Raw genomic sequence first — 12,964 nt, forward strand, 5'->3', positions numbered from 1 at the left:
GTAGCCTACCAACTACTAGGATTACAGGCACTCACCGCTATACCTGATGCATGATTTAAAAAAAAAATCTCTTGTGCAGTATGGGAAAAGAGCTTGGGAAAGATTTGAAATGGTGGAGACAGTTGCATTGGCAGCAGCAAGTACTCAGGGGTGGCAGAGATCTGATGTAATACACCTGGAACTTTTGAAGAAATTACCTCAGAGGTGGAATACTACCACCACACACCTCGGGAATGTGGGACAACCTGCTGGGTGAAGAGGAGGCTCGAATCAGAGCCTGCTGTGAGGCAAGGACGACCCACTACACTACAAGAGAAGATGAGCAAAGCAGATATATGGCTCATTTGATCCTACTGGGACTTGGAATTTCCTCACCCAGCCTTACCAAATTTTTATTTTGTTGGAGGGCTCCACTGCAAGCCTGCCAAACCTCTGACTAAGGAATTGGAAGACTTTGTCCAGAGCCCTGGAGAAAATGGTGGTGTTGTGTTTTCCCTGGGGTCCATGGTTGGAAATATGACCAAAGAAAGAGCCAACTTGATTGCATCAGCTCTTGCACAGATTCCACAAAAGGTCATTTGGAGATTTGCCGGAGTCAGCCGGCAAAAGTATGGGTTCTGAAGAGAGGAGTGAGGATGAAAAGAATTTTATTTAATGAATTTTATTCATAGAATACTTAATTCTCTTATGGAAGGATTGCCAGTACACTCCCGGGTCGATATCTCTACTGACCGATCCCAGGTTTATCACTCTTGTCCTATTTATACAGCTCCCGGTCAATCAACCCTCATGACATCACCACCTGTGCGCATAACGGTCAAACCAATCAATTCCACCTGAGCTTCTCTCAGACCTTGAACTTTCCATGACCCCAAACCTTATTGCCTCTGGGCAAAGGACAGTCAGAAGTATTCTTAAAGGGGAAAACCTTAATGGCTCCCCACAGAGATTTAATGGGAAGAAGCCAGATACCTTAGGATCCAACACTCAGCTATTCAAGTGGATTCCCCATAATGACCTTCTTGGTCATCCCAAAACAAAAGCTTTTATAACTCATGGTGGCACCAATGGCATCTATGAAGCAATATACCATGGGATTCCCCTAGTGGGCATCCCTTTGTTTGCAGATCAACCTGATAATATTGTTTACATGAAGGCCAAGGGAACAGCTGTTCGATTGGATTTTCTTACAATGTCAAGTGCTGATTTGCTCAATGCACTGAAGACGGTTATTAATGACACTTCATATAAAGAGAATGCCATGAGATTGTCAAGAATTCACCATGACCAGCCTGTTAATCCCCTGAACTGAACTGTCTTCTAGGTCGAGTTTGTCATGTGCCACAAAGGAGCCAAGCATCTGCGGGTTGCAGCCCGTGACCTCACCTGGTACCAGTACTACTCCTTAGATGTGACTGGGTTCCTGCTGGCCTGTGGGCAACTGTGGTGTAAATCATCACCAAGTGTTGTCTGTTTGGTTGTCAGAAGATATTTAAAACAGGCAAGAAGACAAAAAGGGAGTAGTTGTATGTAGACCTGAAGAAGGAGTCCTGATCCCTGGGCCTTCTCCAATATACTCCAGAAAAAAATAGCTTTGATTACAGATTCCTCCTTGAAAAATGGGGAAATACAAGTACTAAAACGATATGATCATCTATTTTAAATTACTGCTATAATTTACAAGTGTTACTCTAACAATACATTGAGTTTAACTGTAGTTTCCAAGTTATTTGTGAATATCAAAACATGAAACAAATCTATTCATAGTTACAGTATAATATTGCAAATATTTGGTATGTTTTAGCATCATTTGGGTACACACTTTTATAGTTTAAACTTTTTCTGATGAAAATATTTTATCGTTAGAATTGTGGAACAAGACACACTTTCCAGTTGGTTTTGAGAAACAAACCATGCTGCTTGTTTCTCACTGCACATTGGCTTGAGCATCACTTCGTGCATAAATCACTTGAAAAGATGTGTGTTACTTTCCTCTAATGTGATCTTCCAGTGGAATATATGTAGAATGAGAAATATAATCTACCTATCTGCTACCTACAATAATACTGAACTATTTAGTAAGAACTTTTATTTCACAACTTTACTTTTTTTCCAATTAATCTTTAAAAATGATCTGGTTACTCTTATTATCATTTAAAGCCTTTGTAAATAAAAGGTCTAAATTGTAGTTGCAATAATATAGAAATGGTAAAGTCATTTATTAAAATTTTATTTTGTCCCATTGGGAAAAAAATCTCTGAAGGTGCTAATTGGAATCCTTTCAAATACTTTTTTTTTCCAGGATATTTCATTTTCTTGAATTCACACTGGTACTTATTGTTGAGGATTTTATTTTATTTTTCAAATTTCTATTTCTATTGTGTAATCATCTAGATTAACAGAGGGGGCTGTGGTTTTCATCTGCCATTTCCTGTCTTTTCTCTGTCTGTGTGCTTTTGGGTAGACCCCATTTTATGACACCCTTTACTTCCTTCAGGCAGACACTCCTGTGAGTTGCCCAAATTAGAAGGCTTTGCACTGAGGCTGACTCTGTGTCTTTAAGTCCAATTTTCTAAGAAAATTACTTAATTGTTAGGTGAGATTTCTTTTACATTAACCCAGGGTTAGATATCACCTTTACAATGGGTTGACAGAGAGGGACTTGGGAGGCTAATAAAGTACTATGGTTTCTCTCTTCTCACCTCTGATGTTGTAATTATAGATTTTCAAGGCAACTCCTCAAGTGAACACCATTTCCTCCCCTGACCACTACCTTATCCTTGAATCACTCTCAGGCCTGGTTCACACAGTGCTCATGTTTTAGCCACCATGATCCCAACCATATTCTTTCTTTTAGAACCTCTTCAAAATCTCTTATGATGTATCCGTCTCACCTTAGCACCTTCTTAACTGCAATTTAGCTGAGTTTTCCTACAGTCACATGCAAGGAATTTAGGAAGAAATAAAAAGTAAATATATGTTTTTTCTCCGTGTCTCTAAAATATAATTATTAGAACTACATTTCTTACAAATACAATTTCAGCAGCAAATATCAAATGAAACATGGAAGCCTACTACCAAAAAACATCATATACTAAAAGTTGAAGCAACTGTCTTTCAAAGCAAATCTTGTACAAAACTTATCCCAATACACAAAGCAATAAAAATCACAAGTTAATAAAAACTTGGAATCCATATAAAAATCAACATTATACTTCATATTCTAAATCTAAGGCACTTTTGTTAGAGTACTGAACATAAGTTTTATCTAACATCATAAATTAGTTAAATTTAAAACCTTTTTCTATTTAAAAGAAATTATGATATTTAAGAGTGGTCAAATTCAGGGATATAAGTAGGGAAAATGTTCTTATTTTACATAAAAGTGAGAAAAATGGAGAGTTTTTGTTTCTGAACTAGAATAAAAAAAAATAAGATATTAAAACTACAAATACGGGTCCGGGCCTCTGGCCCCGACCCTGGGCGGGTGGGCAGGTGCTGGTGGGGCACCCTTCAGTGACCCCCTCTCCACCTGGAAGGACGCTATGGTCCGGGCCTCTGGCCCGGGCCCTGGGCGGGTAGGCAGGCACTGGCGGGGCACCCCTAGGCGACCCCCTCCCTACATAAAAGGACCCTGTGGTCCGGGCCTCTGGCCCCAACCCTGGGCGGGTGGGCAGGCGTTGGTGGGGCACCCCTAGGCGAATCCCTTTCCACACAGAAGGACCCTGTAAAAAAGGAAAAGAAAAAGAAAAAAGGAAAATATCAGAGAGGGGTCAAGGAGGTGGCAGATGCCAGGATACTGGAGATGCAGACAAAACTTATCCAAATGAACTGGAATTATTGGAAAAATTCCCTGCTAAGGAGGACTGCTTCTTCTCTACATTGTTAAGAATCTTGGACATCACCTGTAAAGAGAGAGATTTTAGTGGAGACCAAGGAGAAAGGCAGTGCTGAAAGTGGTCTCTGTGTTGGCGGTGGAGACTTGTATTCAGGAGAAGCAGAAATCGGAGACTACAAAACTTATTTTTTTTTTTTTTTGGAGAAATTACACCAGAGGTTGAATGCTACCATCGCAAATGCTTAGGAAGACTGAACAACATTCAGAGTAGAAAAAGAGCTTGGAAAAGATTTGAAATGGTGGCAGCAGTGGCAGTGGCAGTGGCCAGTACTCAGGGGAAGCAGAGATCTGATGCATTACACCTGGAACCTTTGAAGTAATGACCCCAGAGGCAGAATGCTACCACCACGCATCCTCGAGAATGTGGTACAAATGGTTGAGCAAGAGGGTGCTCGGATTAGAGCCTGCCAAAGGGTGAGGCCGGCAAAGGACACAGCAAAGCTGGGATTAGAGCCTGTCATAAGGCAAGGCTGGTGCTGGAGCCTCCGAGGCCGGGATCGGAGCCTGCCGAGTGATTAGGCCGGTGCTGTGGCCAGTGAAGCCAGGATCAGATCATGCCTTGAGGCAAGGCCGGTGTTGGGGCCTTCAAGGCCGGGATAAGAGCCTGCCGAGGGGTTAGGCTGGTGACGGGGCCAGTGAGGCCGGGATCGGGGCCTGCCATGAGGCAAGGCTGGTGCTGGGGCCTCCGAGGTTGGGATCGGAGCCTGCTGAGTAGTTAGGCCGGTACCAGGGCCAATGGCCGGCATCGGAGCCAGCTGTGAGGAAAGGCCGCTAGTCAGGCCTTCGAGGCCAGGATCAGAGCCTGCCAAGGGGTTAGGACGGTGCCGGGGCCAATGGCTGGCATCGGAGCCTCCTGTGAGGCAAGGTTACTATTGAGGCCTCCGAGGCTGGGATCGGAGCTTGCCAAGGGGATAGGCCGGTGCTGGGCCAGCGAGGCTGGAATCAGAGCCTGCCACGAGGCAAGGCCGGTGCTGGGGCCTCCGAGGCTGGGATCAGAGCCTGCTGAGGGATTAGGCCGGTGCTGGGGCCAGCAGTCAGCATCGGAGCCTTCCGTGAGGCAAGACCACTATTGAGGCCTGCGAGGCCGGGATCGGAGCCTGCTGAGGGGTTAGGCTGGTGCCGGGACCAGAGGCCTGCATTGGAGCACGCAGCGAGGCAAGGCCGGTGCCGAGGCCTCCAAGGCTGGGATTGGAGTCTGCCAAGGGGTTAGGCCGGTGCCGGGACCAGCGGCCGGCATCGGAGCCTTCTGTGAGGCAAGGCCGTTATTGAGGCCTCCGAGGCCAGGATTGGAGCCTGCTGAGGGATTAGACCAATGCCGGGGCCAGCGGCCGGCATGGGAGCCTTCCGTGAGGCAAGGCTGCTATTGAGGCCTCCGAGGCCTGTATCGGAGCCTGCCATGAGAAAGGCCAGTGCTGGGGCCTCCGAGGCCAGGATTGGAGCCAGCTGAGGGGTTAGGCCAGTGTCAGGGCCAGCGAGACCAGAATCAGGGCCTCCCATGAGGCAAGGCCGCTGCTTGAGCCAGCGAGGTTTGGATCAGTCCACCGGGTAGCCAGGCCACAACTGGGGTCGTCAAGAGTGGGATCGGTATTTGCAACGCGGAATGCAGAGAGAAATATTACGGAAAATAAAAACCAGATTCTTCCCCTAATCAGCAATAACTAGGAGGAAAGGGCAACAGGAAGTGGTCGAGCTATAGAAAGGGCCCTACAGTGAAGCAATTAAGGTGACCAATCAGAGGGTATGGAATAAGGGAGGATGGAGCCTCTTTAAAAAGCAGGAGGTACATAAACATATGTATCAAATTTAATCACCAAACAAGCATGGGATTGAGGGAGGAGGAGGGAATGGGATGGGGACTGTATGAGGGCTAATTGGATGATGTGTGATTGTATATCCTCTCAAGTCTTGTATTCCAATGTGATGTATGATTACAATGCACCAATAAAAATAAATTAAAAAAAGAAAGTTAAGAAAATAATAAATAAAATAAAATAGATCTCAAAAAAATAAAACTACAAATACATAGGTTTCATACAATTTGAACAACATTTACCTTAATATAAAGATTTTAAAGTTCTCCTGGCAGAATAAAGAGGTAGAACTGATGAGGTAAAATAGAAGTTAAAACTAAATAAATTTGTAGGTAAAAAGGAAACAAAATTTGAAAGGAAAGGAGAACATACTTTCATTACAATGGCCCCTTTTCTCCTGTGGGCTGCCCACACTTTTAATCATGATGGCCTCTTTCCTCACCTGAGATTCATAGTAAACCAAGGGTCCAGGAGAGGAGGAAGAGGACAGAGGTTGGGACATCAGCTACTCAGCACCCATCCCCCTTTGCCAGGGCAAACCTGAGGATTAAGAGGAAGTCCAGACTTCCACTGTAGGACCTCATCCACCAGCTCTTGGAAGTTCTATTAAATAAGTGAAAAAGCAGCTAAGACCTCCCTCCTTTTTTATTTTTGCCTTTTCCCTTTTGCTTTTGTTTGCTTTTGCTTGCTCTTGCTTTGACACCCTCCACCCCTTAAGATGTCCTGCCTTCCCCCTCGAATCCCTCATTTTTCCTAATTAAAACCTTTGCCTTTATCTCTGGCACATCTCTTTAACCACAGAAGCCAAGAACCCATAGAATTTATTGTGTTTTTCCATGACAGAACCATAGAAAAAAGTTCTAATCAAAGTTCTAATCAAATATGTTATTAAAGAATTACTCTTTCATTTATACTTATATTATTAGATAATAGCTAGATTTTGAGGTTTTAGTTATAACTAAGAGAGTTGAAATATCCCAGGAATATACTTTATTTCACTCAAGATGCTTTATTCATCAATGAAAAACCCATAGTCATTAATAGAATCATCTATAAATCAGAAAAAAAACTTTGATATTCTTTATTCTAACATACAAGAGATATAAACTATGGCACGATTACTGAGTATGATATAAATAATGTTGGGATAATAAAATATATTAGAAAATAGTATTCATCAGATCTCTTGTGGGAAGATCCTTTCTATGCTTAGAAAAAAAGGAATGGCAAGAAAATGGCTATATAGGCTTTACTAAATTATTAAAATTCAAAATAATATAAACAGACTTGAAAAAATATCTAAAGTAATAGTTGTGTTTTTTCCAAGATGGCGATGGAGAGATGCAGCGTCCCTCACTAGCTGAAGCAAACTAAGTTCAACTACTGAGACAGATGTGTCTTAATAAAGAAAAAATTAAATGTATGATCCAAAACAGACTTGGGGAGTACGGCAGAAAAAATCCAGCAACTGAACTGCAAGACTCACCACAACACACAAAGAAAGTAGATAGTGAGCTGAAGACTCAGCGGCTGGCGGAGTGCGGGCGGGCTGGTGGAGTGCGGGCGCAGGCACAGGTGCAGTGGCCTCAGGGCTGTTGGCCCAAACGGGACTTTTGGGTCTTTAACATTCCCAGAGAAGCTCTAAAGTCTGAAAGTGACCAGAAAGTTCCAATACCTGAAGTTGCTACCTAACTGGAGCTCCTGAGCGGCACTCAACAAAGGAAGTGACACAGACACACCCAGAGATCAGCAGGGACCGGGAAGTGGACCTGCTCACCACAGGAGCAAAAGTCAGCAGGATACGGGAGAGCTGCCAGAGCTTCAGAGCCACAGATTGAACTGCCAGCATGAATCTAGAGGAGCCACGGACCCAGCGAGCACACAGTGAGTACAATATATGTGAGTGCCAGTGTGTGCAAAGTGGGCCAATTCAACTCCAGGACCAAAGAAGAGCGCTTAAGGCATGATACCGGCACAGGGCCACAAGGGGACACTCCAAGCAAATACAAGATTCACCATATATCAACAACATAGTAGGACCGTTATCTCTTTTATTATTATTTTTTTTTTTACTATTTTTCTATCCTTTTATATTTTATTTTTACTATTGTGGTTTGGTATTGTTTGTTTTACTTTTTGGGTCTTTGGGTTTGTTTTGGTTTTTGGTTTTCTGGGGGAATAAGTTTTTTTTTTTTTTTTCTGGGGAGATAAGTCTTTTCTAAAGTCCTAATACAAATACTGGGCTAAAAATAATACCCACTAATGATGGGAAGACAGCAGAAAACCAGACCTGAGAACTCTGAAAATATGAGATCTAGGAATAATGTAGAACTGACAGAAATCACGAATACTGGCCTATAAGAAATGCGGGAAGGGGAGTTTCGAATCTTCATCTACAATATGATGAAAGGATTTAAAACAAGTTTAGAGGAGATGAAAGATGAGTTAGAAACACTAAAAAAGAATCAGAAAGTGGCTTGGAATGAAATGAAAGTGTCAATAAATGAAATGAAGTCAGCAAAAGAAAAAAATTCTGAAAGATTAGAGGAAATGGAAAGTAGAATATCACTGTTAGAAGACAGTTCATCCAACACCAAAAACACAGTCAATAGTATGCAGAAGTCATTACAGCAACAAAACCTAAACATACAGCAAATATAGGACAACATGAAACTCCCTAACTTACAGAAAAAAGGCATTGAAGAAGGAATAGAGGTACAGACCAGGGGCATCCATAATCTCTTCACAGAAATAGTTTCGGATAACTTCCCAAACATGGAACGAGAGATAGATTCTTCATGTTCAAGAGACATACAGAGCACCATTAAGACAAGATCAAAAAAGAACCTCCCCACGCAACATAATAGTCAAAATGACTAACATAGAGGCCAAGGAAAAGATCTTAAAAGCAGTGAGAACAAAACGTTGGGTGACATACAGCCGCAAAGTAATAAAAATCACCCCAGACTATACAACCCAGGTCATGAATGCCAGGAGAGACTAGTATGACGTGATCCAGACCTTGGAAGAAAATAACTTCCAACCGAAGCTGCTTTATCCAGCAAAACTACTATTCAAAGTTGATGGCGAAATAAAAGTATTTCAGGATAAACAAAATCTCAAAAAAATTATGAATTCAAAGCCAACACTAGAGAAAATACTTAAAGAAATAAACCATAAAGAAGAAAAAAGAAGCAGACTTCAGAACCAGAGAAGAGAGGAAAGTGATCAGAGGGGCTTCTAAGTAAGGAAGAAAGAAAAAGCTACCAAACAGATGACAGAACACAAAATGACAGAAAACAAAAATCATATTTCAATAATAACTCTTAACGTCAGAGGACTTCACTCACCAATCAAAAGACATAGATTGGCAATGTGGATCAAAAAACATAAACAAAATATATGCTGTTTGCAAGAAACTCACCTAACAGCCAAAGACACTCACAGACTGAAAGTGAAAGGTTGGAAAAAGATATACCATGCTAATGGAGAACAAAAAAGGGCAGGGGTAGCAATCCTGATATCCAACAAAACAGACTTTAAGACACATCAGAAGAGACAAATCAGGGCACTTCCTTTTTATTAAAAGGAACAATACACCAATATGATATAATGATAGTAAACATTTATGCTCCAAATGTGAATGCAACCATGTTTGTAAAACAAACCCTTCAGGACATCAGATCTCAAATAGACCCAAATACAATAATTTTTGGAGACTTCAATATGCCTCTCACACCACTGGATCGATCTTCAAGGCAAAAGTTGACTAAAGACTCTTTAGAACTAAAGAAAACTATAAACCAAATGGACCTAATAGACATATACAGAACATTTCATCCAGAAACTACAGAATACACATTCTTCTTATCATCCCATGGAACCTTTTCCAAAATAGATCACATCCTGGTACACAAAGAAAGCACCAGCAAAGTCGAAAGATGTAATATAATTCCTTGCATCTTTTCAGACCATAATGGAATTAAAGTAGAAATCAACAAGAGGAAACTCAAAAGAAACTATGCAAATACGTGGAGACTGAATGATACACTATTGAATGATGAATGGGTAAAAGCAGAAATTAGGGAAGAAGTAAAAAAATTTTTGGAAATAAATGAAAACAGAGACACAACTTACCAAAATCTCTGAGACACTATGAAGGCAGTATTAAGAGGAAAGTTTATTGCATTGAGTGCTCACATAAGGACTAAGAATCACCAAGTTCAGACCCTATTGGCACAACTCAAGGATCTAGAAAGACTGCAACAGTCCAACCCCAAAGCCAGCAGAAGACAGAAAATTATTAAAATCCGAGCAGAAATAAATGAAATAGAGAACAACAACAACAACAACAAAAAAAAAAAAAACAATTCAAAGAATCAACAAAACAAAAAGCTGGTTCTTTGAAAAGGTTAATAGAATTGATAAACCCCTGGCCAACCTAACCCAAAAAAAAAAAAAGAGGATCAATGCAAATTACTAAAATCAGAAATGAAAAAGCAGACATCACCACAGATAGTGAAGAAATTCAAAGGATTATCAGAAACTACTTTAAAAATTTATACTCCAATAAACAAGAAAACATGGAAGAAATCGATAAATTCCTAAACACAGTTAACCTATCTAAACTGAACCTAGAGGACATCACAAACCTAAACCAACCAATAGCAAACAATGAAATAGAAATGGCAATAAAAATTCTTCCATCAAAGAAAAGCCCAGGCCCAGATGGGTTTCCAGCTGAATTCTACAAAGCCTTCAGTAAAGAACTAATACCAATATTTCATAACTTATTCCAGGAAATTGAAAGAGATGGAACTCTCCAAATTCCTTCTACAAGGCCAGTATCACATTAATCTCCAAACCAAATAAAGATACCTCAAGAAAGGAAAACTACAGACCAATATCTTTAATGAACATAGATGCAAAAATTCTAAACAAAATACTAGCCATACGCATTCAAAACCATATCAAGAGAATAATACACCATGACCAAGTTGGTTTCATCCCGGAAAAACAAGGTTGGTTCAACATATGCAAATCAATACATGTCATCCACCACATAAATAGAATCAAGAATAAAAACCACATCATCATAGCAATAGATGCTGAAAAAGCCTTAGACAAAATCCAACACCCATTCATGTTAAAAACACTACAGAAAATTGGAATAAAAGGAACATACCTCAACATCATTAAGGCAATATACAACATACCCAAAGCCAACATTATACTGAATGGGGAAAAACTGCAAGAATTTCCCCTAAAATCGGGAACAAGACAAGGATGTCCACTATCACCATTCCTCTTCAATATAGTCCTTGAGACTCTTGCCACAGCAATAAGAGAAGAGAAGAAAACCAAAGGAATTTAAATAGGAAGAGAGGAATTAAAATTATCCTTATTTGCAGATGACATGATACTTTACCTAGAAGACCCTAAGAACTCAACCAAAAGACTTCTGGAGTTAATTAACAAATTCAACAATGTTGCAGTATACAAAATCAACCTAAAGAAATCAGAGGCTTTTCTTTATACCAATAATGAATCCACAATGAAAGAAATAAAACAATCAATTCCATTCACTATAACCTCAAAACCAATAAAATACCTAGGAATAAACCTAACCAAAGATGTAAAAGATCTCTACAACAAAAACTATAAAACATTAAAGAAAGAGATTGAAGAAGACCTTGAAAGATGGAAAGACCTCCCGTGCTCGTGGATAGGCAGAATAAATATCATCAAAATGGCCATTTTGCCAAAAATAATTTATAGATTCAATGCAATTCCCATCAAAATACCAACTACATTCTTCACAGACCTAGAAAAAGCAATCATAAACTTTATATGGAGAAAGAAAAGACCCAGAATAGCCAAAGCAATTCTCAGCTACAAGAATTACACAGGAGGCATCACAATCCCAGACTTCAAACTATACTATAGATCAATAGTAGTAAAAACAGCATGGTACTGGCACAATAACAGGTACACTGACCAGTGGAACAGAATAGAAGATACAGAACCAAATCTATACAGCTACAGTCAATTAATCTTTGACAAAGGGACCAAACTCATACACTGGAGAAAAGACAGCCTTTTCAACAAACGGTGCTGGGAGAACTGGCTATTCATTTGTAGAAAGATGGAACTAAACCCCTATATCTCACCATGTACAGGAATCAACTTGAGATGGATCAAAGACTTAGAGACTGTGAAGTTAGTAGAGGAGAACATAGGCTCATCACTACAACATATTGGCACAGGCAGTAACTTTCTCAACAAAACCTCCAAAGCTCAGGAAATTAAAGCAAGAATCAACAAGTGGGATAGCATCAAACTAATAAGTTTCTTCTCATCAAAGGAAACCATCAAGAACCTACAGAGGAAGCCTACAGAATGGGAGAAGATCTTTACCAGTCACCACTCTGATAGGGGGCTAATATCCAGACTATACAAAGAGCTCAAAAGACTCTGCAGTAGCAAAACAAACAACCCAATCAAGAAATGGGCAACTGAAATGAATAGACACTTTACAAAAGAGGAGATACAAATGGCCAATAGATTCATGAAAAGATGTTCTACATCATTAGCCATCAGGGAGATGCAAATCAAAACTACACCGAGATTCCATCTAACCCCAGTCAGATTGGCAAGCATAAATAAATCAAACAATAATAAATGCTGGCGAGGATGTGGGGAAAGAGGAACTCTTTTACATTGTTGGTGGGAGTGCAAACTAGTTCAGCCACTATGGAGATCTGTGTGGAGATTTCTTAGAAAACTGGGAATAGATCCAGCTTTACCACTACTGGGTATTTTTCCAAAGGGGTTGAAAACAGAGAACTACAGCAACATATGCATACTTATGTTCATAGCAGCACAATTTGTAATAGCCAAACTTTGGAAACAACCCAGGCCCCCATCAACAGATGAATGGTTTGCAAAGTTATGGGAAATACACACAATGGAATTCTATTCAGCTATAAAGAAGAACAAAATCACGTCATTTTTAAGAAGACGGAAAGGTCTGGAAAGCATTATGTTAAGTGAGATCAGCCAAACACAGAAAGAAAAGGGACATATATTTCCTCTAATATGCCCAAACGAGTGAGCATTGGGGATACCAGAGGGACTCCAGATAATGGAAGGGAAATCTCAGCAAAGTTTGAATGGAAAACTAAGAGAGGAAGGAGGCTGAACTTGATTGATGAGCGTCTATTTCCGAATAGGTGTAAAAGTATGAATATAATAA

At 40.4% G+C, this 12,964-nt stretch overlaps 1 pseudogene across 1 annotated transcript; it reads left to right on the forward strand.

Annotated features, from left to right (window-relative positions):
• The first annotated feature begins 318 nt into the window (after positions 1-318).
• LOC308263394 (UDP-glucuronosyltransferase 2B31-like) lies at positions 319-1,524 on the forward strand (annotated as a pseudogene). The gene is made up of 2 exons: positions 319-582; positions 947-1,524. The product of its transcript is annotated as a UDP-glucuronosyltransferase 2B31-like (transcript).
• The last annotated feature ends 11,440 nt before the right edge of the window (positions 1,525-12,964 follow it).

Source organism: Muscardinus avellanarius (assembly GCF_963383645.1).
Source record: "Muscardinus avellanarius genome assembly, chromosome: 5".
NCBI classification, from domain to species: domain Eukaryota; kingdom Metazoa; phylum Chordata; class Mammalia; order Rodentia; family Gliridae; genus Muscardinus; species Muscardinus avellanarius.